The 26,954-nt window shown below is 47.9% G+C and overlaps 2 long non-coding RNA genes across 3 annotated transcripts; both read right to left on the bottom strand.

Annotated features, from left to right (window-relative positions):
* Positions 1–3,506: 3,506 nt before the first annotated feature.
* On the bottom strand, positions 3,507–7,297 carry LOC140616234 (uncharacterized). The gene is made up of 3 exons (XR_012016774.1): positions 7,083–7,297; positions 6,197–6,372; positions 3,507–3,668 (listed from the first exon to the last, which is right to left on the bottom strand). It is a non-coding gene; the product is annotated as an uncharacterized lncRNA (long non-coding RNA).
* A 6,236-nt stretch (positions 7,298–13,533) lies between these two features.
* On the bottom strand, positions 13,534–18,111 carry LOC140616235 (uncharacterized). 2 transcript variants are annotated; one of them, XR_012016775.1, is made up of 3 exons: positions 17,974–18,111; positions 17,179–17,398; positions 13,534–14,894 (listed from the first exon to the last, which is right to left on the bottom strand). It is a non-coding gene; the product is annotated as an uncharacterized lncRNA (long non-coding RNA). The 2 variants fall into 2 exon arrangements; XR_012016776.1 differs by lacking the exon at positions 13,534–14,894 and adding an exon at positions 14,912–15,261.
* Between the last annotated feature and the right edge of the window lie 8,843 nt (positions 18,112–26,954).

The raw sequence follows: 26,954 nt of genomic DNA, 5'->3' as shown, positions 1-26,954 counted from the left end.
CCTCCCTCCCTGTCCTCCTCCCTCCCCCTGGCCCTCCCTCCTCCCTCCCTGTCCTCCTCCCTCCTCCCGCCCCTCCTCCGTTCCTTCTCTCTCCTCCTTTCCTCATTCTGTCTCTTGCTCTTCTGTTTTTTTCCCCACAAGAAAAGGCCTGCCTTACCATCCCCGCCGCCCCACAAAAGAACCCCCAGCACCCGTGTTTGACATTCATACGTGGGTCCGCACGTTTCCAGCCTCCATAATCACGCAGGCATCTTCAGGATGGATCGTTTTCTTGAATAACTCTGAAGCCACGGCCGCCAGCACGTCAGAGCCGGCAGCTGGCCGTGAACCCTGGGCGCAGACCTCCCCGCAGCTCCTCTGAGCCCCCCGCCCCTGGGCGTCCCGGGTCCCTAAGGACACAGCCTGGGGGGTGGGAGTCCGGGCAAGGCCAGCAGGGCGGAGAACGAGGCCCGCTCGCCAGGTGCCAGGCTGGGAGGTGCGCGGGCTCAAGCCGAGCCCATTCCTCCCGGGAAAGCACCAGTGAAGGAACACAGTGGATGCCTTAGGAGGACAGAGGGGCCTGTGTTCTTTTTTTTTTTTTTTAAGCTTTAATTTATTTATTCATGAGAGACAGAGAGAGAAGCAGAGGCACAGGCAGAGGGAGAAGCAGGCTCCCTGCGGGGAGCCCGATGCGGAACTCGATCCCAGGACCCCGGGGTCACGTCCTGAGCCAAAGGCAGACGCTTAACTGCTGGGGGCCTGTGCTCTAAGTGGGGAGGTCCTGGGGACTCGCCACCAAGGCTGCAGTTTTCCAAATGTCTCTCCCTCCCCCATTCCAGCTCATCAAGTCTGCAAACCCCGAAAATTCTAGTCAGTTGAAGAAATTCCCTATTTACCTTACTCCTTAAAGACCCCTTTGGATGTACACAGCTCCTAAAGAGGCTTCTGCCCTGGGGTGGAACAGACGTCTGAAACCCACCCACCTCGCACCCCGAATTCCAGGGACGCTCCAGACACCTGTCGCACTGTCGGGTGTCAGGGACTGGGTGACGCGGCACGCTGTGGGAAGGCTAAGTGTCTCCCCACGCAAGCCGGGGCCCCTCAGAGTCCAGATGGGCTCCGGCACCCAGCGTGTGTGAGCCCCCGAATATCTAAGGACGATGAGAAATGCCTCCGAACTTGTGGTTTATATTTAAAGTTCAGATGGAACAAAGTAATGCTTTTAACACACACACAAAACGATTACATTATTCACTTGGTAAATACAGAATTGATTTTAAAATATGAGACAAGCCACGCAGTCGGCAGTGTGGCCGAGCGACCGCCTGCAAGTGTGGGGCTGCGGGATGCCTAAGGGCACCCTATGCCCCATCCTGCTGGCCCCCGAGGCGGGCTGTGTGGTCTCGAAGGTGGAGTCCTTTATGCCTCTGAGGTGGGGTCAAAGGCCCTACGCACCTGCCTGCACCCCTGTTAGGGTCCCTCCCAGCCCCCCCTGTGGCAGGGGGGCTCCGGGTGGAAGGGTTAGCCCTTCAGCCCTTCAGTCCCTTGTCTGGCTGGTGTGATGTCACATTCTGGCTGCGGTTGCCTTCATCCCCGAGGCCGGGCTGCCATGTGCCCTCTGAGCAGAAATACACACAAGGGACAGATTCCGCACCTGCAGGTGCAGAGCCTGTGAGCACGGACGGGACGGCTCTTCCCACGAACCCCACTCTGCCGGGCCCGCAGGCCCCGCACGCCGCTGTCAGCGCTGGGTCCCGGACTCCTCCCAGGTGGCGGCGGCGGGGCAGTGGCCAGACAGGCCCTGAGGGACCAGGACAGTGAGTCTGTGGAACTAGAGTTCCGCCCTCCTGGCTTAGAACCAGCGGTCGCATCCTCCCACCCTGAGGAGAGTGGGGATCCCCTGAACGCAGCCTCTCAGTCCAGCTGGACGTCACCGACCCCGTGGTGATCCTGGGGCTCGTTGCTTGGCTCATGAAGCGAGGGGACAACCTGCTTTCGGGTCCAGCTGTCTCCCACCTGCTGCCCCCGTCCCGTGGCCCCCCCGACAGTTGTCGGTTTTCAGAGGCCCACTGCAGAACTCCTTCCCTTTGTTTAGGGAACCCCATAGCATGAGGGTGGGTGGGAGTTGGCACCCATATCTCACTGCAGGACCCCGCAAGTCTGGACCCTTGTTCCCCCCCACAATCCCTGGCAGTTCGGGGGTAAGTATGTGACCTGGGCTTGGTCAACCAGTTGTCCCACCCGAGGCTCCCTCCAGCCCACAAAGGGTGCAAACTAGCAAAGCGCCCCTTCCTCTAGATAGCGCAGTCCCGAGCCCGGTGCGTGGCCTAGAGCGTAGTTCTGGAACAGGTGGCATTGAAACCCGGGAGGCAGCAACAGGTCTTCTGCAGCTGGTAGCCTCCAGGGCCCAGTGGTGGGGACAGCATCCCCCATCCAAGCACGGCGATCGCATCTCCTTGCCAGGGCTATGCCCACGGTGTGGATGTGGCTATGGTCTGAGCCCCAGGCCCCTTGGCCCTTACCCCCAACTTCACTCAGCTCGAGTGTCCAGCCACCTTTGATTCTCTGAGACCTTCTAGTAACTTCCAGGTAAGCTCCTTTTTTGACTAAGGCAGCAAGGGTCACTTTCTAGTGTTTGTGCCCAAGAACGGTGGCAGGCGACCCACCAGGCAGACCACGGATCTCTAGCCCGAGCCTCTGCCCACACTGTTCCCCCTGCAGGCAATGCTGTTCCTCCCTTGCCCGGAGCGTGACTACTGCCTCCTTAGGCCTCGCTTGTGCTGGAGGCCTCGGCAGACCCCACAGCTCTGGGGGCGGGGAGGGCAGGCTCTCCCAGGAACCCCCCAGGTGCAGCACACACCATGCTCCATCAGGGCACCTGTCTGGCCCAGGTGAGGCCACAAGCTCTCAGGGCAGGGTTAGGGGGAATGGGGGTGGATTTCCACCCTGTCTCGGGGCCTCGGAGGCCCAGCATGTTCCCGATTCAGGATGCGATCCAGGACCCATCTCGGTGCCCTCGGTTGCAGGACCCGACCCAACTGGATGGTCTGTGGCCAGATCCACGCTAGTGTTTTCCTGGCCGGGGGGTGGCGGGGGGACTTCTGGGCAGGACAGACCAGGCGAAAGTTCACTGCACTTTGTCCCCAACTGGGAAGAGGCAGGAGCCTGGTTTGCCTGCAGCACTTCCAACACCGTGACCTCCCTCTGTTGTCAGAATTTGCCTGGTTCCTGCCAGGCTCCTCAACGTGGGCACCTGACTCAGGAACCACCCACCCCCCACCCCAGGCTCAGGAAGCAAACCCTGGAAAGTGAAGGAGGAAAAAGAGAAAAAATAAGTAGAAAACAGGAAAGACCAGAAGAAGTTACGTGCCGTTAGTGGTGTTTGAAACTGCTGTTGTATATTGTCCAATATGTGACTGTTGGGGCCTCAGAGAGGATGCCAACCTTTAAACTACTGTGGGATATTACAGACATCGGCAGACATCGCTTATATTGCAAAAGAAGATGACAACTAACACCAAACAAAATCTTTTAAAAAGGGCAAAAAAAAAAAAAAAAAAAGATGCCATACATGGATCAGATTTATTTCATGTTACGTAAACGCACGTGGATTAAATTGCTCCTCAGAAGGGCAAGCTCGGATTAATTTTTTTTTCCAAATCCGAAGATATTCTGCTTCTAAGACACACCTAAAAATAAAATGACCCAAGAAAGTTAAAAATAAAAATAAGGCAAAGAGATATATTTGGCGAACGTGAAGGGAGAGGAAGCAGGAATAAAAATGTTCCAAAAGAGGCAAAAGAGGATTCAGGGGAAAAAGCGTTATTAAAAAAAAAGGTCAAAAGATACAATTTTACATTTCTGAAAGATTCAGGGTAAACGGGGCTCTGGATCTTTCTCACCCCTTGTGGTCTTGTGGCCCTTGTGGTCTTGCAGACAACTTATTACTTGTCTCTCATATGTATGTTGCAATTCTAACCTCGGTTGGGCATTCAATTTTGCCTTTGAAATAGTTTGCTGGATTCTTTAAAAATAAAACTAAGGGGGACCTAAGGGGCTCAGGTTGGTGAAGCATCGGACTCTTGGTTGCGGCTCAGGTCACCATCTCAGGTCGTAAGACTGAGCCACGTGTCAGGCTCTGCGCTCAGTGCAGAGTCTGCTGGAGATTCTCTTCTTCGGCTTCCCCTCCTGCCTGCACACACTCTCTTTCTCGAAAATATATCAATAAAATCTTTTTTTTTTTTTGAATCTTAAAAAAAAATAAAGTTAAATGTTCTGGTCGATTCCATTGTGCCTTTCGAGTTTGTGTCACGCTTAGAAAGGCCTTCCTCACATCAAGTTTCCAAGGATAGAATCCATGCTTTCTTCTAATAATTGTAGAGTTTAATAGTTTACACATCGATTTCTGATGCATCCGGAATTTATTTTGGTGTGACGAGTAAGGTAAAGCACAGATGAGCAACTGTTCCTATCCCTCCATCGCTGACCCGGGCCGTTGGCTCTCATGCTAAATTCCTATGTGACTTTTACCCTCCTTCTGGAATCTGTGCATTGCTCATGCATGATGGATCTCTGCGCCTCAATAAATCATAACTCATAAAGCAAAGATTTTAGAAACATAAGGACAATTTTACGGTTATAAAGTCGCCTTTGTGACTATATCTCAAGCTCTTTACCTACAAGGACCATACAGAGGAGCATGTATAAGAAGTGACCACACGCGAGCTACAAAGAGAACATCATGGAATTCCCACGACCAGAAATCCCAGAGTCACATTCTCTGACCACAGTGGGAATGTCCTCGTACAAGGTGAGATCGGTAATCAAGGTCAAACAAAAAAAAACATCTGCTAAGAAAAACTAACTCCGTATATTACACTATTTAGAAAATACACGGAGAGTCCTAACAGGAAAATTACTCTTTTCTGTTTTTTTTTCCTTTCCAGATGAGCTTTACATTTATTTCATCAAGTTCTAAAAAGTGATGATGAAGGCTGTATTAAACCTAAAAATGTATGGGAAGAAGTCACATTTTTTAATGTTCACTGTGCATCCAGTAGGGGATATCTCACTCTGGGGTTTCTCTTCTTTTTTTCTTTTAGGATTTTATTTATTCATGAGAGACACAGAGAGAGGGGCAGAGACACAGGCAGACGGAGAAGCAGGCTCCCTGCAGGAAGCCTGATGCAGGACTCGATCTTGGGACCTCGGGATCACAACCTGAGCCAAAGGCAGACGCTCAACCACTGAGCCACCCAGGTGCCCCTTATTCTGGATTTTCTCCCTTCGAACATCTTTTGCATCTCCCAGTAAAGCCTTATAGTTTTTTTTTTTTTTCATGTAGGTCAGTACATTTTATAAATCTAGCATAACTCCAGCACCAAATGCTTACTCAGGCAATGCAAAAAAGGGAAATTCTATATTCATCACATTCACAAAAATAGAAACAAAAGTCCTAAATAAAAGTCTAGCAAAAAAGAATGAAGTGGTATATAATCCAAACCAAGTAGAGCTTATCATGGGAATTTTATCAGAGGGTTTTTTTATGAATAAAGTTAATAGTATCCCCTCCTTGTTGCATCATGTGAAAATAATTGTCATTTCCCCCCCCCCCCACTATATTTAGGGGATGTATTGGGGTATCTGGCCCTGGGACATATGTATAGTTTAATCTATTTTACCTGTGGGCAACTCAGGGAAATAGTTATTTTCTCCCCAACTCAGGGAAATAGTTATTTTCTCCGGAAAGACTGACCCTCAGGTAAAAAGAAAATAAGGCATCCACGTGGCTGTGGGTTGGAAGAAATCTGACATATTATGAAGCTGCCACTACAGTGAATGCTGTTTCAAATATAAGCTGCAAATGAGAAGGCCCCAGAGAGGAGGTTCTGAATGCCAGGTACCAGGTTGCTATCAGGCTGCTTCTTCCTGGCCACCTGAGTGCTCTCATCCATCAGGGACACCCTGATGCCACCTCTGGACCGCTCCAGATCGAGCTCTGCTGATAGACCAATCTCTCGCTGTCTTTGTCCGCCTCCCCAGTGAGCACAGCTGGACCCTGACAGCCAGGGCCTTGTCAGACCAGATGATGTCTTGGGAGACCTGCCTCTGCTGCCCCTGGTGGTCATGCCTCCCATGGGGACATAGTGAGGTTGGCAGCCACCTAGGCCGAGGCTGGTGTAGACATCATATGAGTCAAAGAAGCCACCTCCCTCACCTGACATGCTCCCTCTCTGTCTGTGTCCACTTTCGCTGCTTCCAGATGCCCCTGCTCCAAAGGCTTCCTTCACTGCTGACTGCTGCCTATTTTAGGGGAATTTTCATGCAAGGTCATCAAAGACACTCCCTTTTCTTTGCCGAGCCCCAAGTCATCCACAGGTCCCCTTTTAAAGGCTGAGAAAAAGATTTGGAACACCAAGAGAATTAGGCAGAGCATTTGTCAACAAAGGCCTTTCGTTTTCTACTGTTTGCTGTGAAGACAACTATGTCCCACACCAATTCCGGATTCTCTACTGGGGAGTTTCCGTCTGTGTTACAGACTTCTCGGGCTGTCGACACAGAACACCGCAGGCTAGGCGTCCTGGACATACATTAGGTGACTGTGGTTTATTTCTCACAGCCCTGGAGACAAGAAACCTGAGATCAAGGTGCCAGCGGGGTTGATGTATGGCAGGGCCTGTCTTCCTGGCTTACAAACGGCCACCTCCTCCCTGTGTCCTCGCATGGACCTTCTGTGTGCACACGAACAGAAAGAGCGCTCCCAGGTGTCTCTTCCTTCTCTTATATGGACACCAGTCCTACCCAATTTGAGCCCTACCCTTACAACCTCATTAAACTTCAATTACCTCCCCACAGGTCCTATTACCTTCAATTACCTCCCCACTAGTCCATTACACCATCCTTTGGCTTGTTTGATAAAACTTAACAGAAGTGAGGAGCCTCCCAACACACCAATTCTTGTAGCAGGAGCTTCAGACAGAAAGAGTTTCATTCATGGAAAAAAAAAAATATGTGGCCACCACCAGGTCACTTGTCTCTCATCTACACCCTTTTTATGTATCGGTGCTGGTTTTCATCCATTTTCATACAGCCCAACCTCTCACCTGCGCGTCTCTTATCCACCCTCCTCTGCCAGGCTCTGTGCCCAGAAGGCTGACTTCTAGGGGCCGCCTCACTGGGCTTCCTTGTCCTCTGGCTTCTGATTGGATCCAGCCAAAGGGAGCCCCTGGCCAAGATCCTGGGAGGGCAGGAGGGAGAGGTTGGAGTGTTGGTGCTCCTCTGCTCTTCATACCTGGCGTGGCTCTGCAGGAGCTGGTTGCCCTGTGGCTGCAGCTCCAATCAGAACCCTTTGGAACCCCACATCATAATGGGCTCCCCATCCTCCTGCTTCTGAAAACAGTCCCTTCACCCACCCCTCTTCAGCTGGCTGAGACCATTGCCAGCGGTGCTGGATCTCTGCAAGCTCCTTTACTCTCTTGCCTTTATCTCGCCCCTTTAGGGCCCCCGCTATGCTCAAAACTGCAGCTGGTTAGCACACGGCAGCCTGACCTTGGAGAGGATAATGTCAGAATTCTTGTACACCAGCATCATGTCCCCAGCCCACCCCGATCCATGCACGCTGTCTCTGCCGGGCACAAGCAGAGACCCTCTCTAGGCTCCGGGAGTAGAGGCTGCCTCATAAGGGGAAGTGAAAGTCATGTCACTTACAGGTCATGTCAAGTCAGCGAGGGTACAGGGCCCTTATTCAGGGGCTGGGGCCAGGGTGGCAGTGGACACAGTGGTCCCTCTCTCAGGGTGAGGAAGCAAGACAACAGAAATTCACCCCTCGAGCCAGGCAGCCTCGCTCTAGAATGCCAAGTCCACAGGGAGAGAGAGAGAGTGCAGAGGAAACAAAAGTCCCAAATGAGGGGCTTGGCACAATGGCTTGGGCATGGAGGATGGCCCTCTACTGCAACGCTCACACCACCTGCAGGGTGGGGAGCCCGTCCCTCTATTCTCACCCATGGTCCTTCACCAGATCCCCCTCCGCAGAGTGCACAGCAGCCTCGCAGCAACATTCACAGGAGGCTCGATTCAGTGTCTGATCACGGAGGTGAAACTATTTCTTTATATGAGAAATCCATTTTTCAGGAATGGAAATGCATTCCCCTTCCCTTCCTCCTCTTTTTATTTCTTGATTCTTTTACTTTTTTGTTCTGATTACATTTTGCCACCTTCGGCCCCTTCAACCTCTCTTGACGTCTGTTTGGATAGCACTTGGGGGAGCCCGCGGGTGGGAGAAACACCTGAAATGCAGAAACCTGGATCTCTTCCCCATAATTACTATCAGTCCAGCATTCCTGGCCTCTTGGTCAGTCTTCCAGGGAGGTTAAAATAATTTGTACGTCTGAGAACACATTTTACTTGCCTATAACGGCTCCAGCAGCCGCCACACATTTCCTCCCCCGCTGTCATAACAACAGTGCATCTGTTGACAGAGAGATAGATGGAAGGTCTTAAGGCATGGATCGCCCCCATCCTGAGACACCCACAAAGTGTCTTCTCTCCTTTTTTTTAAATCCAATATTTTAATTTATTTTAAACTCCAAGCTTAATTCCTCATATCCATGCACTAAACGGCCATGCCAGTTTACATAGCTCTTCTCTTCTATCTCCTTCCTTTGTCTTGCTGACCGCAGAGTCCAGATTCAGGGCCTCCTTTCCAGCCCCGAAATGCTCATGGTCAGGACCCCTTTGGGAATCTGAAGAAAGATATGGGTTCCCTTTCCAGGAATATGAACCCACAAAACTAAGTTGCCATTCCATCTCAGGGGTTCACGGGACTACGATGAAGTCTCTCCATGGGCCACCTAGGGCCATATTTTGTCGAGCTATAGTCAGATTATAACTTGTATCAGAATCCCTTGAGGTGCTGGTGAGGACAAGCATGTTCATCAAAGCAACTGAAGACCTATTGAATCAGAATCTTTGGGATGGATGCCAGGAATCCATATGTTTAATAAGCAACCGGCCGTCTCTATTCACAAAGAACTATGAGAAGCATTGCTGGGGACCTACCTAACCCCAATGCCTGAATTAATCTGATTATTTCTGGAACTATTACAATTATTTTGCTCCCAACTGACTTCTGCAGGCCAGTGCTACGTCTTATGAGTCAATACATTCATGACCTCCTCTGAGCCTGACCTTAGCTGTAGGTGGAGAAGTTGGATCATCCAATGTTTTGTCCTCATTATTCCCAAGATCAATTACTTTAGTGTATTTTAATGCCAGCTCTTATTGATGAGGTGTTTGCTCTTGAAAAAAAAGAACACACCACTTGGACAACTTTCCTCGGAGCTTTTATATTCAAGCTACAACAGTAAAAAAAAAAAAAAAAAAAGACAGTCAAGTTTTCATGTGAGATTGTGGAGCTACCAAGACTCATTTTCATTAAAAGTTAAGTCTTGTTTTCAGTAACACCAAATACCATTACCTTCTAAACCATACTCATCCTATTGCAAGAAGTGGTATTGGTAGATTACTTCAAATGAGAAATTTAACCAGAATATCGAGGAATAAAGAAAACACACTGAAACAGGACTCTTCAGATTTTTTTTTTCCCATCAGCCTACCAAAGTAGCAGAACAGAATAAACACATCCTTTAGAGACCTGAGATCTAAAGGTGCTGCTACAAGAGGGGAATTTCTCTCAAGCTCGGTGTTTCACTATTAAAAAAAACATATAAAATTTTGCATCCCTCGGTATAACTTCCCTATATTAAAAAATCACAGGTTCCCCCTCAAATTTGCAAGTTAAACAAATAGGGAGTGCTTTCACGTTCCATGAATGCGCTTCGTATTTATTTAGACTTTACACACCTCACACCTCAAGGCACATTGCTCGTGGACCAGTTTAAGAAATTTGGCCTTAAATCCGTTACATTTACGGACATTTAAAATATAATTTCTGTGTACACCTCCTTACCTATTCACCATTATACTTACTTCCACCCAAATTGTGACCTGGACCATAAACCACTATAGCAGCCGTCATTCCCATGATTTTAGTGATGAAGTGACTCCACGGCGGCCCCACCTCTGAGACTAGAGCCAGGCACATTGTTGGCATTCAGCAAATACTTTCTCATGGGTAACAAAACAAATAAACGAATTGCCAATTCACTTTCGGACCATCTGGGTGCTGGCTGACATTCACCGTCAAACCCAACGTGACTCAGAGGCTTTGTTTTAAGCGCATCTAGAATATATCATTAACAATGGCAGGGCTCGCCGAAGCTCTGGTTTTTCCAGCTCAGAGTGGGCTTTATTTCAGCTGTAGCAGGGATAGCCACCACCTTCTGTTCTCTCACATTATAATTGCTTGAGCGACTCAGTTATGGATTCTATTAACATTGCTGTCCCTGATAAGCTATATTCTTCATGGACGTGATAAATTTCTACCCAAGCTGACCTCTTTTGTGCACCGGGGCACTGTTGATGCCAAATGCAGAAAGGCTACTGGAGATCTGTTCGCAAGCAATATTTCTATTAAAACTGGAAATTGGGCAGCCCCGGTGGCTTAGCGGTTTAGCCCCGCCTTCAGCCCAGGGTGTGATCCTGGAGACCCAGGATCGAGTCCCGCATCGGGCTCCCTGCATGGAGCCTGCTTCTCCCTCTGCCTGTGTCTCTGCTGCTGCTGCTGCTCTCTCTCTCTCTCTCTCTCTCTCTCTCATGAATAAATAAATAAAATCTTTTTAAAAAATTGGAAATTGCTCAATGGATCCATGCAAGCCCTTCTGTCGCGGGGGCTGCTTGTGGATACAAAGGAAAGCAGCTGATATGGTTCACCCATCCGTTCTCTGAATACGGAGTTAACAATTTTCAGCCACCCGTTCAATATGCAGGCTTTACCTGGGAGGAGGGACTCTAGGTGAAGATAATGTGCAATCCTTACCTTCTAGGCAACCAGTCTAGTAGGTGAGCCCACTTGAACAATGAACGTGAGATGCTTCTAGAACAGCAACGGTGTACCGACGATAACAGAAGAACTTCGTCTCCTACCTTCTTGCAGAATGGTACTTCTCTCCACTGTCCACACACCCTTGCTCTTGGCGCTTGTGCCCTCCCGATTTCTAGTTTCGAGCCCTCCTGCCTGCATCACCTCACCCCTCTAGACCTTCTGAAGAGCTGCGGGAGCTCTCTTTTCTCTTCCTGCTGCTGGAGACTACTACACGCTCTTAATTCATTTCTATTTTTCAAAAGATTTGCAATCTGTTTGGTATGAAGGAAACAGATTGGATGCAAGGAACCGTGTAAAGCAAGATGCTAGAGAAGCGAGCTCTGAGATATTTTAGGTACCAGTAATGGCAGGGGAGCGTTTACTGAGTACTCGGGCTGGGCTAGGCCTCTCCCAGCATGCCACGTGGGTGACTTCATGTGCTTCTCACAAGAGCCACGTGAGGAGGACGTCACAGTTATGCCGATGCTACAGTTGAGGTACCATCCAGGACAGAGAGAGCCCCTTCACCGCAGGTGTGAAGGAGCAGTCCACTGGAAAGCGCTGGCTGGCCCCCTGCGAGGCCACTTGGCAGCCACCTTCCTCCTGTGTCTTGTGTGTCTACTCTGCTTCTTGGATCGTTTCCTCACTGAATCCTCAAAACACCTACAGGAAGTAGGAATGATTGTGCACTTTTTGCTGACAAAAACGAGGTGTAGCGTAGTTAGAAAAACTCCCCCACGATCGCAGAGCCATTGGGTAGAAAGAAAGTCAGGATTCCAATGCAGGTGTATCTGTCTCCAGAGCCTGTGCTCCAGAGTACTCTGCACTGGGATTGGGTGTGTGTGCATGTGTGCGCATGCTCCCATGTGCACCTGCACCTTCATAATTACAGAACCATGCTACAAGCTAATGCAGTTTCCGGCCATCGATAATCCGTGACCTGCACAGTGTGCACCAGGGACATGTCAGGGTGCACTTTCCCCCTGCTTGCTGATCATAGAATTAATGTTCCCTGGGATTCCATCATTGATCTGGAATGCTGACCTGCAAAGGCTTAGTCCATTAAGACGGGGGAGGAAAAAGCCAACTTGTGTCACTTCTCAAATGTTCAGGGCTGGGAAATACTTGGGCTGATCTGAAGCTCATGTCTCATCCCCCAGACTCTCCCTTCTGCCCTCCCTATGTCCCTGTTTAGAAAATAAGATTCTCTGAGTACAAAGGAACCCAATTTTCTTAAGACAGCTACGACTGAAACTGGTTACAAGGCCAAGCAGAATGGAGCAGGGTCATTTCTTCTCACCGTATCTGCTCAAACCCCGAGATGGCCTAGGTTGGAGCTCTTTGAATGACAACATATTTTACTGAAGGGATTTTCAAGGGCCTTTGGGTTCTTCAAAATTTCAAAGGCTTTCACTTCATCCTCACACATCCCCCAAAAAGAAGGTTGGATTGGCGGTCTTCAGGACCACCCTCAAGGTCAATGGCTTCTAGGGGGACTGCCGGGACTCAGCAGGCAGCCGTGCCTGAGGCTGTGGTTTATTACAGCACAAAGATGCAGAGCGATGAGCAAAGGGAGAAGGAGCACGGGGTGACGTCCAGGGGGAGCCAGGTGCAAGCTTCCAAGAGTCCTGGGTCACCCCGAATTCCTCCAGCAACAACTGTGACAACGTGGGTGAAGTCTTCCAGGGACGCTCATCAGACACTCAGCGTCGGGGACTTCACTGGGGGCTGGTCCCGTGGGCACCTTCCAGCCTCCCAGGAGAAGAGCAGGTGTTCAGCCTCAACCATGCTGTCTACACACAGTGTGGGTACAGCCGGCCATGCTCGTCAGTCCTGGGGATGCTGGGGAACCCCCAAAACTCCCAGACACCAGCCAAGGGCCATCTCCCAAGTTGGCCTTCCTTCCTAGGGACAGCAGTCAGACTTGCAGCATTAACTCTCTTGCACAGTGACCATGGCTGCCTTTGCCTCTTAGGTAAGAATCCGGGCCTGTGAGGGCCCCAGGGAAGATCTACACGGCCCGCACTTGACCCTCCCCTTGTGGCAGAGCCATTGCTGAGGGAGACAGAAACAGCCCTGTAATCTCCCCAATGGGGGCTTTATGAAGCCCACACTGATTTTGGCCGGACCTCAGCCAATAGCACACCCCTTTACACACACCACACACACACACACACACGCACACACAGACAGACCACATCACTGACAAAAAACACATCCACATACCATGCACATCTCTCACACACACAAACACACACATACGCACACACCACATATACCGTTCACCACACACACTCATACACACCATAAGCATCACACACCACACATATATATGCACACATACCCACACATCACACACAAAACCCCCACACGCCATGCATATCACACATACACAAAACAAACACACACTCACACCATACACACAAAAACCTCACATACCATGCATCTCACATACACTCACACACACACACAAGAAACACACACACACCACACACACACATACACACCACCTACAATACACATACCCCAATTCAGGTATTGGCATAAAAATGAAGAGCAGAAAAAACATTATTTTTTCATTGTAGATGACTGACTTTCAACTGTTCGGGAAGGTAAGTGCTGTAACAAAATAATCATTTTATAGTCATGTGATCACACTCAGGACTTCATGATTTTTTGCAGATTTCAGTAGACAAAATCAGGAGTCTGTCGGAGAAGGAATTGGAATATGCAAATTCCCTGATGTGGTTGCTCCACATGTGGGGAGCACGAAGGAGACAGAGCACATAAATGGCGCTTATTCTCCCATTGAAAGTGGAGACTATGACCTTTTATTCTCTTATAAGCTGATGGAACCCATATTCAGATGAAATCTGCTGTAACCATTTGCTGAAATAATTACAGACCAGAAGACTGATCCAGCCACTTGTGAAGTGATATTTTAGTGACCCCCAAGCAGAGTACAAAATGACCAGGTAGGGCGATGGGATGAGTGACGTAAGATGATGTGATGGAAGGTAAGACCACAAGAGCTGTTACTAATGTTTCCTATTCTCCAGGTGCAGCAATGGGTCTCTGTGACTTAGGAGACAGGTGCTATTCCATGTCCACTTCACAGATAGGAGGGTAAAAGCTGGCCCTCATCCCACATCATCTTACCGGGCAGACTGGAGCCCAGAGCTTGCCAACTCCCGGGGCAATGGTATTAAAAACAAAGTCAAACATCCCTTTCAGAAAAGCAGGAGACCAAATCAAATATACCTAAAATATGTCCCTACGCCTAAGTCTTCCCAGTAAATGAATAGACCGTTTGGTTGTGACAAATACTTGGGAGTTTTGAGGAACAGAGTTTTGCTGTGTTGTGTTGATGAAGTGTCACTCAACAATATCACAGATATTGTCCGTTGGAGGGTCTCTATTCGCATACCAGCTGGACCTATTTTTGAGCAGGCGAAGCTTTAGAGAAGCCTTCCTAAGTAATGACTCGGTGCTGTGACAGCAGGTTGACATAGCAGGATGCTCTCCGTTGGTTTGCACAGCTTCTCCATCACTTTTATGGAGTTACACATGCTCAGGGACCTCGATTCTGGATCATCCTGAGCTTTCCAGCTGTGCCATTGTCCACGAAGCCCATCTGCTTGCCTGCACATGGACTGTGCTTCTGGCTGCATGCACTGGCTTGCAGAAGACCTGTCAGGCCTGGGGAGCAGCAGGCCCAGGAACCTGGTGATCACCTGTCAGTCCCTTCTTTCTGGCTTCTTGCTCCTGACTGAGCTTTCTGTTCGTCTCAAGACCCTCATTAAAGTTTGCCCAATTGTATCAGACAGTTTTGTCCCAAGATTGTTTACAGATGGTCCAAGAACCGAGGGAAGGCTCCAGATCTCTTCCAAGTGAAGTTTGTGTTTCTTCCTGGTGCTGGCTCTGACCCTGCTTCCTGAGGAACCAGAGCAGCGGAAAGTGGATGAGCAAGCATCACAAACCTGGCTCTGGCTTCCTACGTGCCCTGGGAGACAAAAGGAGGATGGCCTGCAGGTGGCCACACCACCCCAAGCATCCCTGGTGATCCTTGGGCAGGTGAGATGTGGTCCATCACAGGAAGGTCCTGGGAAGTCATTCTTTATAGGACCTGAGGCTCCTTATTCTCATCTGCTGAACTGTCTGCAGTTCTGTAAATGAAGTCGATGATCCCAAGGCTACTCTGACATTTCCTGCTGTCAGACCTTCTGGCCAGGCTGAGGGTCACATCCTCCCTTTGACTCAGAGTGGCTGCCCCACCCAGGTCCTGTATGTGCTGGGTTTTCCTAGACATTTTTTTAAAGATTTATTTATTATAGAAAAAGTGCATGCCTGGTAGTGGGGGGAGGGAGGAAAGGAGGGGTAGAGAGAGGAAGACTCTAAAGCAGGCTCTACGCCCAGCACTGAGCCCAATGCGAGGCTCGATTCCCCACAACCGTAAGATCATGACCTGAGCTGAAATCAAGAGTTGGACGCTTAACCGATTGAGCCACCCATGTGCCCCCCTAGACAATTATTACAGAGCATTGCAGATAGTTTCCCATGGGCTTGGTCTTCTATAACCTGGGCTTTATAGGTTGACAAAGTCCTTCTTTGCCATCGTGTTAAGCAGTTTAGAATTGCTTTAATGAGACAAACATTAGGAACTGTGATGTTCTAGTTAACAAAGAATTTCCAATATCATAATTTTCATACTCACCCAGTAATATTCAAAATAGTCATTCAGCTGCACTCCTAAATTGGAGAGGTCATCCCAGGGCATTGTGGGTTACAAGTAGGTGGAAAGTGGGCCTCCGCACCACAGCCAGCTTAAAAGTGCAAGATCTGATGGTGACCAGCACACCTGACTCTCCACCTGCACCTCGTCCTGTCCCCCTTGGTGCTACAGGGCAATGCGCAGTTCCTGAGTGGTGTCCTTGACCCAGGACACAACAGGGCTCCCACCACCTGTGAGCTAGGATGATACCATCAAGGTCACTCCTGGTGACCTGTATTCCCTCCTGGTGCGGTAGGGCTTGCCCTCAGCTCATCTCCAAATGTGTGGCAGCTTCGGGTTCTGGCTGGGAGACAAGCCGACGGGTGAAAGAATAAGAAGAGGGAGATAGGAGGGCCATGGTGAGGTCATCTGGGACCATGATGGGAGACACCTCAGGGGAAATGTCCAGGAAGGGGCTGAGCACAGGGCAGGTAGACGTCCGTGTCTGGGAAAGATTAGTCCCTTCTCTGGAGCAGTGAGACTGTCCATGCATGGGGGGTGGTGGGAAAGGGGACCGAGCAGAGGACCCAGAAAACACGCACGGTTCAGGGGCAAGTGGAAGACGAGGACCCGGTGGGGGAACCTCGGAGTTAAAACAAGCTGGGAGTCAGGGCTGTAATGAGAGGCAGGAAAGCCAAGGTGGAGGGGGTCTTGGCAAAAAAAGAACATGGTCGGGAGTGCTGGATGCCACAGGGACAAAGGAGTAAGCACTGAAGGCGACCCCAGCTTGCGTGGCATTTAGGAAGCGACCTTGGCCAGGGCAGGTTCAGCAAGTGGGGTGGGCGCACAGATTTAGCAGATGGAGTTGAGTGGTGGGGAGAAGCAGAGACGCCTTCAGGAGCAGAAGGAGCAAGGCTGCAGGACAAGAGCTGGAGGGCTATGCAGATGGACACGCAGACAGAGACAGACAGAGAGAGAGGAGGGAAAGAGAGATTTTGGGGCCAACGAGCCTTGAACAGGGCCTCTATTTGAAGAGGATTTGGGAATCTCTATGTTCGTGTGGCCAGTGGAAACTCAGAACTGTAGAGCCAAAAGGAAAGAACAGGTGTCCCTATGCGCAGCCGGCAGGCCTGGCTGAGGGTCGTCTGGGGTCTGCCCCATGGGTCCTCACTGCCTCCTCCTCCATGCAGGCCCTCTTGTGAGCCACTAGATGAGAGCGAATTTCCTTCTATTTGTAGTTCTCCAGACTCGCCTCTTTATACATCCGCTTAACATTAACATGGTATTATCAAAATAAATCTAAGAAATATCAAGTGCTAAGCCTTTGTGGTTACGACACACGGCAACTGAGAGGTGCTATGAGCACACACTATTGGCTGAATTGACGGAAGCTGTATTTCTTGTTGCTATGATCACCCGTAGCCTCCAACGCAGTAAGTCTTCGGGGCAGGCCCTTCAAGCAGGTGCTATGATTTTAAGATTTTAAGTATAATTTTGTATTCCCCACCTGAAGTCTGGGCACAGGGATCCTTGGGGCTCCCAGAAGAAATTCCTGAATTGTCTGTCACCTGGACTTCTCCGGGGCTTTGTCCTCAGCTGCTTGTAGATCACACCTGTGCTGTCACCCAGTGGCCTGTCCCCGAGATGTGGTGTGTGAGCCCTTAAGTGAGCTCCTTTGTCTTCTTCCAATGGCTCATGACCACACTGTCCCAAACCACTGGGGGACCCTAGTGCATTCAGAAAGATATGAGGACACAATCACAGACACCAGGGAGCTAACAGCATATCGTAGCTACCTGAGTATCTGTTAGTGATGGCCCCTGTCTGGATGCCACCTGCCCAGAAGCTGTCCCTGAGACTATTCGCCTCACTCCCTGCCCCACCCTGTCCACACCATCCACCATCCACCTGACCTGTGCTCTGGGCTCACCGCCCTCTTAGAAACTTATGTCACTGGTATTCCTGCAGGGTGATTTGTCTGCATTTATCACTAGTCTATAGACTTCCTGAAAATCGGGACAAGGTTTTATGATGCCATCACCTGACACAAAATGTATGTTCACAAAGTATGTCCTAAACGAATGCATATTGAATTATTTCCCCAAAGAGTGTACTTGCATTTGAAATGATGGGCTGTTCCTTTCCTGCCTTTCACTTGAACTCTCTCCTCTATGGCAGACGTGGCCTATTATATCATGACCCAAGCACACGGGTCCACTGATGGTCTCACAGCCTCACAAGGCCGCAAGGATGTGCAATGGCTGTGAGCCCGGGGTGTCCATCGGGTGGTGTTCTCATTTACCTGTCTGAAAGCCCGCCTTTCCTTTGTTGAGTTGGATATTGAGTGAGATGTTTAGCTGTGCCCCATGACACAGGCCATGGCTCAGTGAGAAGGAAGAGAGGAGGCTCATAAGACTAGGACCTTTGGGACCTCCTGTGACACGTGAGGTAAGGCACATGTGTGGCAACAATGGGAGGAGGAAGATAAGATTCTGGAAAAGTGCAGGCTGCCCAGCCTTGAACAGCAGGTGAGCCATTCTTTGGCTCTAGATACCACCAGAGGCAAGATTAATTCCTCAGATTAACTAAGCATACTAGCACAGGAGAGGAAAAGAAAAGAAAGATGGGAAATGGGATCTCTGAAACACAGAAAAGGTGAAATATAAGTGGTTGATGAGTAGGTAGGAAAACAATAAGAGGCAAAATGAGAAGACACATTTTCTAAAAACATCATCACTTACCTCCCCAGCCAGAGAGTAAATATCCTGCATAAAGGGATCATGTCTTGGGCATATTGTAAATATCTTTTCCCCCATCATCACCCCTACTCAATGCTCAAATGGTCCGGGCATGCTTATGTCCTAAGAGGTATTTATGGATGAAGGAGTGATGGTCAACCTGCTTATGTTAATGGGTGTAGCCACCGTAGCCACCCTGACGCACATCCAATATAAAGCAAGCATTTTATGCTCAGTCCGTACTGACATGTGACAAGCAAGCAAGTGCTCTTCGTGAGAAGTAAAAATATAAAGGCACGTGCATTTAAAGGTAGGCGTTCACTTCAATGCTGACTTCTCAGAGATCATACATTCAGTCCAGATCTGTTGCAAGCCGTCTAAACATAGGATTTAATAGGTAAAAAAAATTTTTTAAGATTTTATTTTTAAGTAATCTCTATACCCAATATGGGGTTCGAACTCACAACCTTCAGATCAAGAGTTGCACGCTTTACCGGCTGAGCCCACCAGTTGCCCCCAAAGTGAATTTTTAATTGCACAGGATGTTTACCAAGAGAATGGCTTCAACAAAAGAGAAAAGAAAAGAAAAAAAAAAACCTCCCAAAATCAGAAGAAGCGGCAATGTCTCTGATTTAATTATAAGAACACACGAGGCAAAGGTGGCTTGGAGAGTCCTTGGACTTTGTTACATCATTCCTGGGTTCTAAGCATTGTTGATGATGTCAGAAGTTTCTAGAATGGGGAAAGTAGACAAAGAACTCTATATTCAGACCCTGGGTAAATCAAACTTGCTGACTAAATTCTTTCTGGGGCCTTTATAGTGCCCTAAAAAAAAAAAAAAGTAATGAGTTTACTGAAATTATTGTGGAGAGGGCAAAGGTCAATTTGACATGAGCAGACGTGATCAATACCAGTTATAATGACAGGGTTGATGGTCCCCGCCAGACTCCATTGTTCCCTGAGTGACAATGTTTTACTCCTTTCAGTTCCTCATATGATTTCATTGGGAAGTCAACATTAAAAATGATCTGAAAGAATGATTTCTCCAGGAGAATGTGACTCTCAGAAGAGCATCGGGGCTTGGAGGAGAGAAGAATGTCCTTGGCTACTGCACGCTGTTAGCAAAACAGGGGGCACCTGTGTCTTGGGGGATAAGGACTGACCTGGAAATGCCAGGCATCCTTTAAAAATGTCAGTTGGCCTGTTTCACACGGGAGACTCCATCTAGATATTCATGAGCCACACACAAAACATGAAAGACCAAACTCTTCCTCCTTGCTTGCTCTTCACCTCCCTTTGCTACTCTTGGCGGATCGGTCCATTGGGATACAGAAGTGTGAGAAACCCTTGTGCAAAATCAATTCTGCACTATGCACAGAAACTCTGCTGGGGAGCTACTTCCCCGCCACTTTCATGGGATAAGGTGTTAATGATATGTAGATTAAATGTCATTATGAAAGGTAATTTGCATGCACACACAGTAGAAAGGAGAATTTTTTAATTTTTTTTTAAGTAATAGCACAAAATGTCTCCAGTCTCCTAGGCATGTTTCAGCCCGCTGTTTTATATTCAGAGTTGGCCTAGGAAAAAAAATCATTTGAAAACCTGCAAAGAGGGGCACCTGGGTAGCTCAGCGGGTAAAGCGTCTGGCTCTTGGCTTTGGCTCAGGTCATGGTCTCAGGGTCGCGAGATCAAGCCCCGCAGGGGGCTCTGTGCTCAGCAGGAAGTCTGCTTAAAGATTCTCTCCCTTTGCCCCTTCCCTCCTACTTGTGCTGGTGTGCTCTCTCTCTATATATAAAATAAATAAAATAAAGCTTTAAAAAGAAAAGAAAGAAAAAGGAAACCTGCAGAGAACCCGGGACATTGGCAGAATGGCCGCTTCCTGAAAGGTTAAAGATTTGGGGGGAGCTGGACCCCTTCTACACTTGCACCTCTGTGGGAAAACACTTCTAAATGTTAATGTTACATTTAACCTTGCCTGTCTGACCTTGAGGTAGCAGACTAGCAGCTCTAGAGGAAAATGATGCCCTCCATAAATTCTTCCCTGGAAGGGCTCCTTCCCAAGACCTACCGCTCAGTCATGCTTAGAGACGGCTTTTATGGATCTCCTGCAGCTGAACATGAATCACTTATTTATGGATATTTGACATTTGCTGATGTGGTAATTCACTCTCTGGACATTTGTTCTATTTATTTTAATTCTTTCTAGAATGCAGTTCAGAATTTAAGGCTTTTTAAAATCTGCATATGTATGCAGGCATTTTCTCTTTTTGTGCATGCATTCATTAGCTAAATGGGTTTTTTGGACTTTCTTTGTTATGATGAAAATAATATTTTTATGCACATGGAAAGCAAATTCAAATGGTTTAGTAGGTATGCAGGGAAACAGAAGTTTCTTTTTCAACCCACATACTCAGTTCCATTGTCCAGAGATAACAACTACCAGTAGTTTCTTGTGTTCTTGCGTATCTTTTTGGAAAATCCCTAAGCATATCATATATCATATATGTGTATCAATCTAACACACACATTCATACATTTATTATATATACATACATATATAAAAACCTTTTCATTGAGGTGGAGGCATTTGTGTGCTATGCTGTTTTTTACTGGTTGTGGGCAGTATCTGGGGGATCTTGATCATATCAATGTGCACAGATTCATCTCATCATTTTTATTTTTTAAATATTTATTTGTTTTTTAATGGGGGCACAGGGGTGCAGATGGGGAAGGAGAGAGAGAATCTCCAGCAGACTCCCCACTGATGGTGGAGCCCAATGAGAGGCACCATCTCATGGCTGGAGCTGAAATCAAGAGTCAGACGCTCAACCGAGCCGCCCAGGCACCCCTCATTTTTTTTAAGAGCTCTGAAGTTTATGACTACATGGAGTTTATTTAGTCATTTTCCTACAGATGGGCATTCCAGTTTCTGGCTAGGACAACCTTTCAGTGAAGGTTCCTGTCAACAAGCTAAAACACCTTGTCCCTATGGCTACAGGTGACTTCAACCCTGGTGTCTTGAGTCATCACTCTGCCCTGAAGTCTAGACCTACTTTTTATATTTGAACTTATGACTTATTTGGCAAGGGAAGGCCTAAGATTTGTTTTTATTTTGTTATTTTGCCCACTTAGCACTAGACACAATTATGACAAAGACATGGTCCGTGAGCAGCAGGCTGGAAATGAAGTTAAGAGATACTAGATAAATAAGCTTCAATTCGGTCAGCTTCTTCTATCACAGAAATCAAATTTGTTCTCATTTCTTTGTTTTTGTTTGTCTTTATCTCTTCCTCCCAAGTCATCACAGACTGAGAAGCTGCTGGAGTTTCTGTTTTCCATCAGCCTTGCTTCTCCAGCCCATCATCAATCAGTTAATGGACCTAGGGCTGCATCCGGGTCAAACAGGCCTCCACCAGCAGCTGGGGGTCTAGTCGCAGGACAGGGAGAGGGGCTTCTGACTGGCTGGCTGGTTGTCAGGACAGCTGCTGAGGTGGGAAGAGCAGAGGCTTCTTCTCAGCAAAAGCCCTTTCGTACCTTCTGAACGTTACACTGTGTGTTCACTTCATTCAAAAATACTGAAAAATGAGGGGCGCCTGGGTGGCTCAGTCTGTTGAATATCTAACTCTAATTTTGGCTCAGGTCACGATCTCATGGGTCATGAGATCGAGCCCCACGTTGGGCTTCAGGCTGAGCAGGGGAGTCTGCTTGAGATCCCCTCTCCCCCTCTCTTCCTCTGCCTCTCCCCTTACTCATGCTCTCTCTTTCAAATAAATAAATAAATCTTTTAAAAAATACGCAAATATGATCTATTCAGTCATCTCTTAGTTCTCTCGAACATTGGTTTGTCAAGAGAGAAGGACTAGCTTTCCCATGAGCAACTAAAGGGCTGGATCTTCCATAAAAATTGTGATGTCTTCAAGTAGAAGGAAAACACCGAACTTTTTTTGAAAGGAGAAAGAAGATGAGGAAAAGGAGGAACTAAGCCCACCTCCCAGTGCCTTTATTCTTTGGTCTCACTGTCCTTTCATCTTGTTTTGGTGTCTTTCATTGAGTCTCTTCTCTCCTTAGATTTTTCTCTATTGCTGTGTAGAGGTTGTGTCTCCTCACACTTGCTTTGGATGCCAGAGTTCACTGGAATGTCCTTCTGGGTCATGTTGGGGGTCTAAGGTTGGGTTGGGGGTCTAAATCCCTTCACTTATGATCCTCCCCTATATGGACCAAGCAGTATTGCTTTATTACTCTGGGCGAACATGAATGACCAACTTCCTACCTATTTCTGGAACTCACTGGTAAAAACTGGATTGAAGAAAGCAGCTCACATTAAGGATTTAAGCAGGACATGCCCTTCACTACCCCTGAGTGCAAGAAGACCAATACCACAGATCTTACCCTCCTTGCGACAGGTGGAGAGGGGGACAGACAGCAAGCAAATCTACTCCTGGATGCAAATCCCTTTATCATCACTAGTAAAGTGGGTCTCAATGAAGCGTCAGGTTTGGGCCATCAGATGAGCCACCCTCCTTTCCAAGGTGCACACAGAGTAGATAGAGGTACATGCCTGGGTGAAGACTGCTCTTCCCACATGCGATAATAAAAGTAAACACATCACTCATCAGAGACACGAATAAAGGCAAGTCTCTCAAACAGAGGGAAAACCAACAAATGTGATTTAAAAGTCCTCCTAGTTTTAAGCCCAAGAACCGTCTCTGAAATAGAATGATCTGTACTCTAGTTGACTGGATGTAGGCATGAGCAGATGGGAGGACGAGTTTACCTGTTATCTAGTGCTGGTTTCCAAACTTGCTCCATGATCCTGGTGGAGATACTTAGAGAGAGCTCTGAGTTTGATGGTTTATGTTGAGCTCTTCTGGTTGTGGGCAGTGACAGAGATGGAGAAACTTTGAGAGGTAGGTGGGATCAACTACCGAGACATGAGAGGGCAAGAATGTTCAACCCCAAACACAGGGAGCCACCAATTTTCTGTGGGTTAATGACCAATGGACAAAGTCTAGTGGCCACGATCAGAGAGGCGGAGGGAGTATGGTTTTGCAGCAAAGGATGTGGAAGGTGGGTAATGGGTGGGTGATGTACCTCTGACCCTGTGAGCATCTCTGTCCCAGACAGTCACCAGCACAAATCAGTCCTGGATCTTAGGGGCAACACTGTGGGGCCGTAGAGGGTGAGGGATGCACAGTTGGATGAGGATCAGCCAGGACAGTTGCTTTTTTTTAGGGAAAAAAAATTTAAGAAGGGCGGAGGGATCAAGAAGGTCAGTTGAAAGGCCAGGTAAGAAGGGAACCAAAAGGCCTTTGGTTCCGGGTGCCCTTGGGAAAATAGCCTTGGAGACTGGAGAGGGCAAAATCAAGGAAAGTAAAAGGGATATTCTATGACTAATGGGACGAAATATTGGATTACATAAAGTACAGCATAACTCACGAGGAGGAAATGATATTCGTAAGTAGCTATGCCTCTAACAAAAGCAGCAACGAGCCAAAGAACTCTATTCAGACGCACATGCCATATTCACATAGACGATAGTTCCAGAAGAAGCCAACTTCTTGTATTAAAGGGAAGAGTCATCCTGAGTGACCACAGAGCAGACAAAGGGAGAGCTGGCAATGCACCCCGTCCTCCTTCACCGCAGTTGGGAGAGCCGACAGGGCTTGATCGAAGCACAAAAGCATGATTGTTCCCATCTCTCTTGGGTCTGGCCAGCTAGGTTTTAATTAAATGAAAATAATAGGCATCTCAGTTCACCTGGGGAGAACAGAGAAGGGGGAACGAATGTAATCCAAGTTTCCATCGAATACTTCTCTGTTCATGGTGCAGGGCTCTGATCACCTGGTATTTATTGTTACCCATTTTTTTCTCCTTCACTGTAGCTATGAGAGTAGAAATTTAATTACAGTGATTGAATAATTAAAGGAATCACAAATAACTTTTGCATACCAAGATTTTTCTTCCCCTTCAATTGAAAGGATGTTGGCACTGGTATGAGGAGTCCCTGTCACTGCTAGTAGCCCTGAGCCCCGTCTTCTAAAGCATAGGATCTTAACGTCCTTGATAAAAGTTCACTTAAGATATGAGATTTAGGGATCCCTGGGTGGCGCAGTGGTTTAGCGCCTGCCTTTGGCCCTTTGGCCCAGGGCGCGATCCTGGAGACTCGGGATCGAATCCCACGTCGGGCTCCCGGTGCATGGAGCCTGCTTCTCCCTCTGCCTATGTCTCTGCCTCTCTCTCTCTCTCTCTCTGTGTGACTATCATAAAATAAAAATTAAAAAAAAAAAAAGATATGAGATTTAGGGGGCGCCTGGCTGGTCTGGTTGGAGCGTATGACTCTTGATCCTGGGGTTGTGGGTTTCAGCCCCATGTTGGGTGTAGAGATCACTTAAGAATAAAAAATCTGTATTGCAAAAAAGGATATGAGATTTAGGGGTGCCTGGGTGGCTCAGTCTGTAAGGCACAGAGCTCTTGATCTCATAGTCATGAGTTCAAGCCCTATGTTGGGTGTGAGCCTACTTTTTTAAAAAGATATGAAATTTAAGTATTTTTTAAAAAAGATTTTATTTATTTTATCATGAGAGACACGGAGAGGCAGAGACATAGGCAGAGGGAGAAGCAGGGGAGACTGATGCAGGACTGGATTCCAGGACCCCAGGATCACAACCTGAGCCAAAGGCAGATGCTCAACTACTGAGCCACCCAGGTGCTCCATGAAATTTAAGTATTAAGAAGAGATTTAAACAATCTTTTTACTTTTAAAGATTTTATTTATTTACTTGAGAGAGAGAATATGTACTCACCTGCAAGCAGGAGGAGGGACAGCAGGGGAGGGAGAAAGACTCTCAAGCAGACTCCATGCTAAGCATGTAGCCCTACTCAGGGCTTGATCTCATGAACCTGAGATCACGACCTGAGCTGAAACCAAGAGTCAGACACCCAACTGACTGAGCCACCCAGGTGCCCCTAAAACAGTCTTTATATTAGAATCTTACCTGAAAATAATATTGATAGGAACAATTAAGACCTCTAAATTTTCATACCTATCTCAGGCACATAACAGAGATTGACCATTGACCATGAAGGCTGAAATGCAAAAAAAAGAAAAATTTTTAGCTATTTTTTTCCAAAACAGCAAGAACAATAAAATGCTTATAGTAGTGGTTATTGGAAAAATGAGAACCTGCATTGTTTCTGCCTTGTTGTTTCACAGAAATAAAAAAATAAGGCATTTTGAGCTATTTTTTTTTGTGTGTGTGTTGGTTGCTTTTCATAAAATCATGAATTTGAATGGACAACAGAGTAGTGCATCCTTCTTATTTCCAGGCTTTGGACCACTTGAATGAAGCAAAAAAGGCTATGGCATCACAGATTCACACTTGTCTCCACCAAAAGTTACAACTGCCCGGTCCACAAAACTCTCCTTGGAGCCAATGTCTTGGAGTCCTTTCCACGCGTAGCCTGTAGGCCAGCATCTCTAGGGATGAGACATTCCCGGGCTGCCGCTCCCCAGGACTTCTGGGACAGTGGGTCGGGGGTCTTGGTGCAGAGACACTGCCACCAGGCAAAGCACTTCAATCCTGGACCACCTGGCTTCGGCTCATTCAGGCCTCGCACCTCTCCCTGCCCAACTGACCTCTTTGATGCTTGACTCCGGGCCCCATCTCTATTTGCCGCTGCCTGTACCTGCGCCCCGAATTGGATGTAAAAATTGATTTCTTTGACTATCTAGTCTCAGCTGGAGTTCCTGGCTGCCGATCTCCTCGCTCTTCCATCACTTTATGATTCTTTGGACAGCTCTCCTGGCCATATCCCTTCCCGCTCCGCCCGGTTCCAGTCCGGTCTCCCAGCAGACCACCCCTCCCGATCGACACTGGTCTCAGACAAGGCCCAACCCCGCACCTGAGAGGTCCTCAAGCTCTGAGCGCCAAGCAGAAGCACTTTCTCAGTTTAATACATGGGGTCCTAAGGGATCAAGTCCCACAGCTCCAGATAGAGAACCAGGTTAGGGAGTCACTTGTGTATTCATTGGCTAGGACGTTTCCTAGGCACTAGGCAAATTTGCCTTTGGAGAGGCCTTCGGCTATTACATGAGAAGCTCGGTAGAGGGCACTCCTGGATTATAGCAGCTAAGCAGGGTGGGTGGTGACCTGAACCCAGGGATCCAATCCGAAAACCCAAGTAATCACACTTATCATATGTGGACGTGTGCATATTCAACTACGGATAGGACGCTCACCCTCACGTGTCATGCCAGTACCCTTACGTAATAATGATGCAATATATTGCTTGTTCCATTCACTCAGGCCACTTGAAAGTTATTTTAATCTATGGCACACTTTATTTTTGAACCCTTAAGGGGGAAAAAAAGTTTTAGGATACAATTTCAAAACGACTGCTAGGCTACTGTATTCTGTATTCTGTTTACTTGAACTAACTTGAGTCCTTTTCTGGGTGGAAAGTCATCTTGATGCACAAGGAAGGGAAAGGAGCTGAGTCGTCAGAGCTGCCAGGGGTGAACTCCTTCTGAGGCAAGACCTAA

Source organism: Canis lupus, chromosome 24 (genome assembly GCF_048164855.1).
Source record: "Canis lupus baileyi chromosome 24, mCanLup2.hap1, whole genome shotgun sequence".
Lineage (NCBI taxonomy): Eukaryota > Metazoa > Chordata > Mammalia > Carnivora > Canidae > Canis > Canis lupus.
This window is presented reverse-complemented; position numbering and strand designations above follow the sequence as displayed.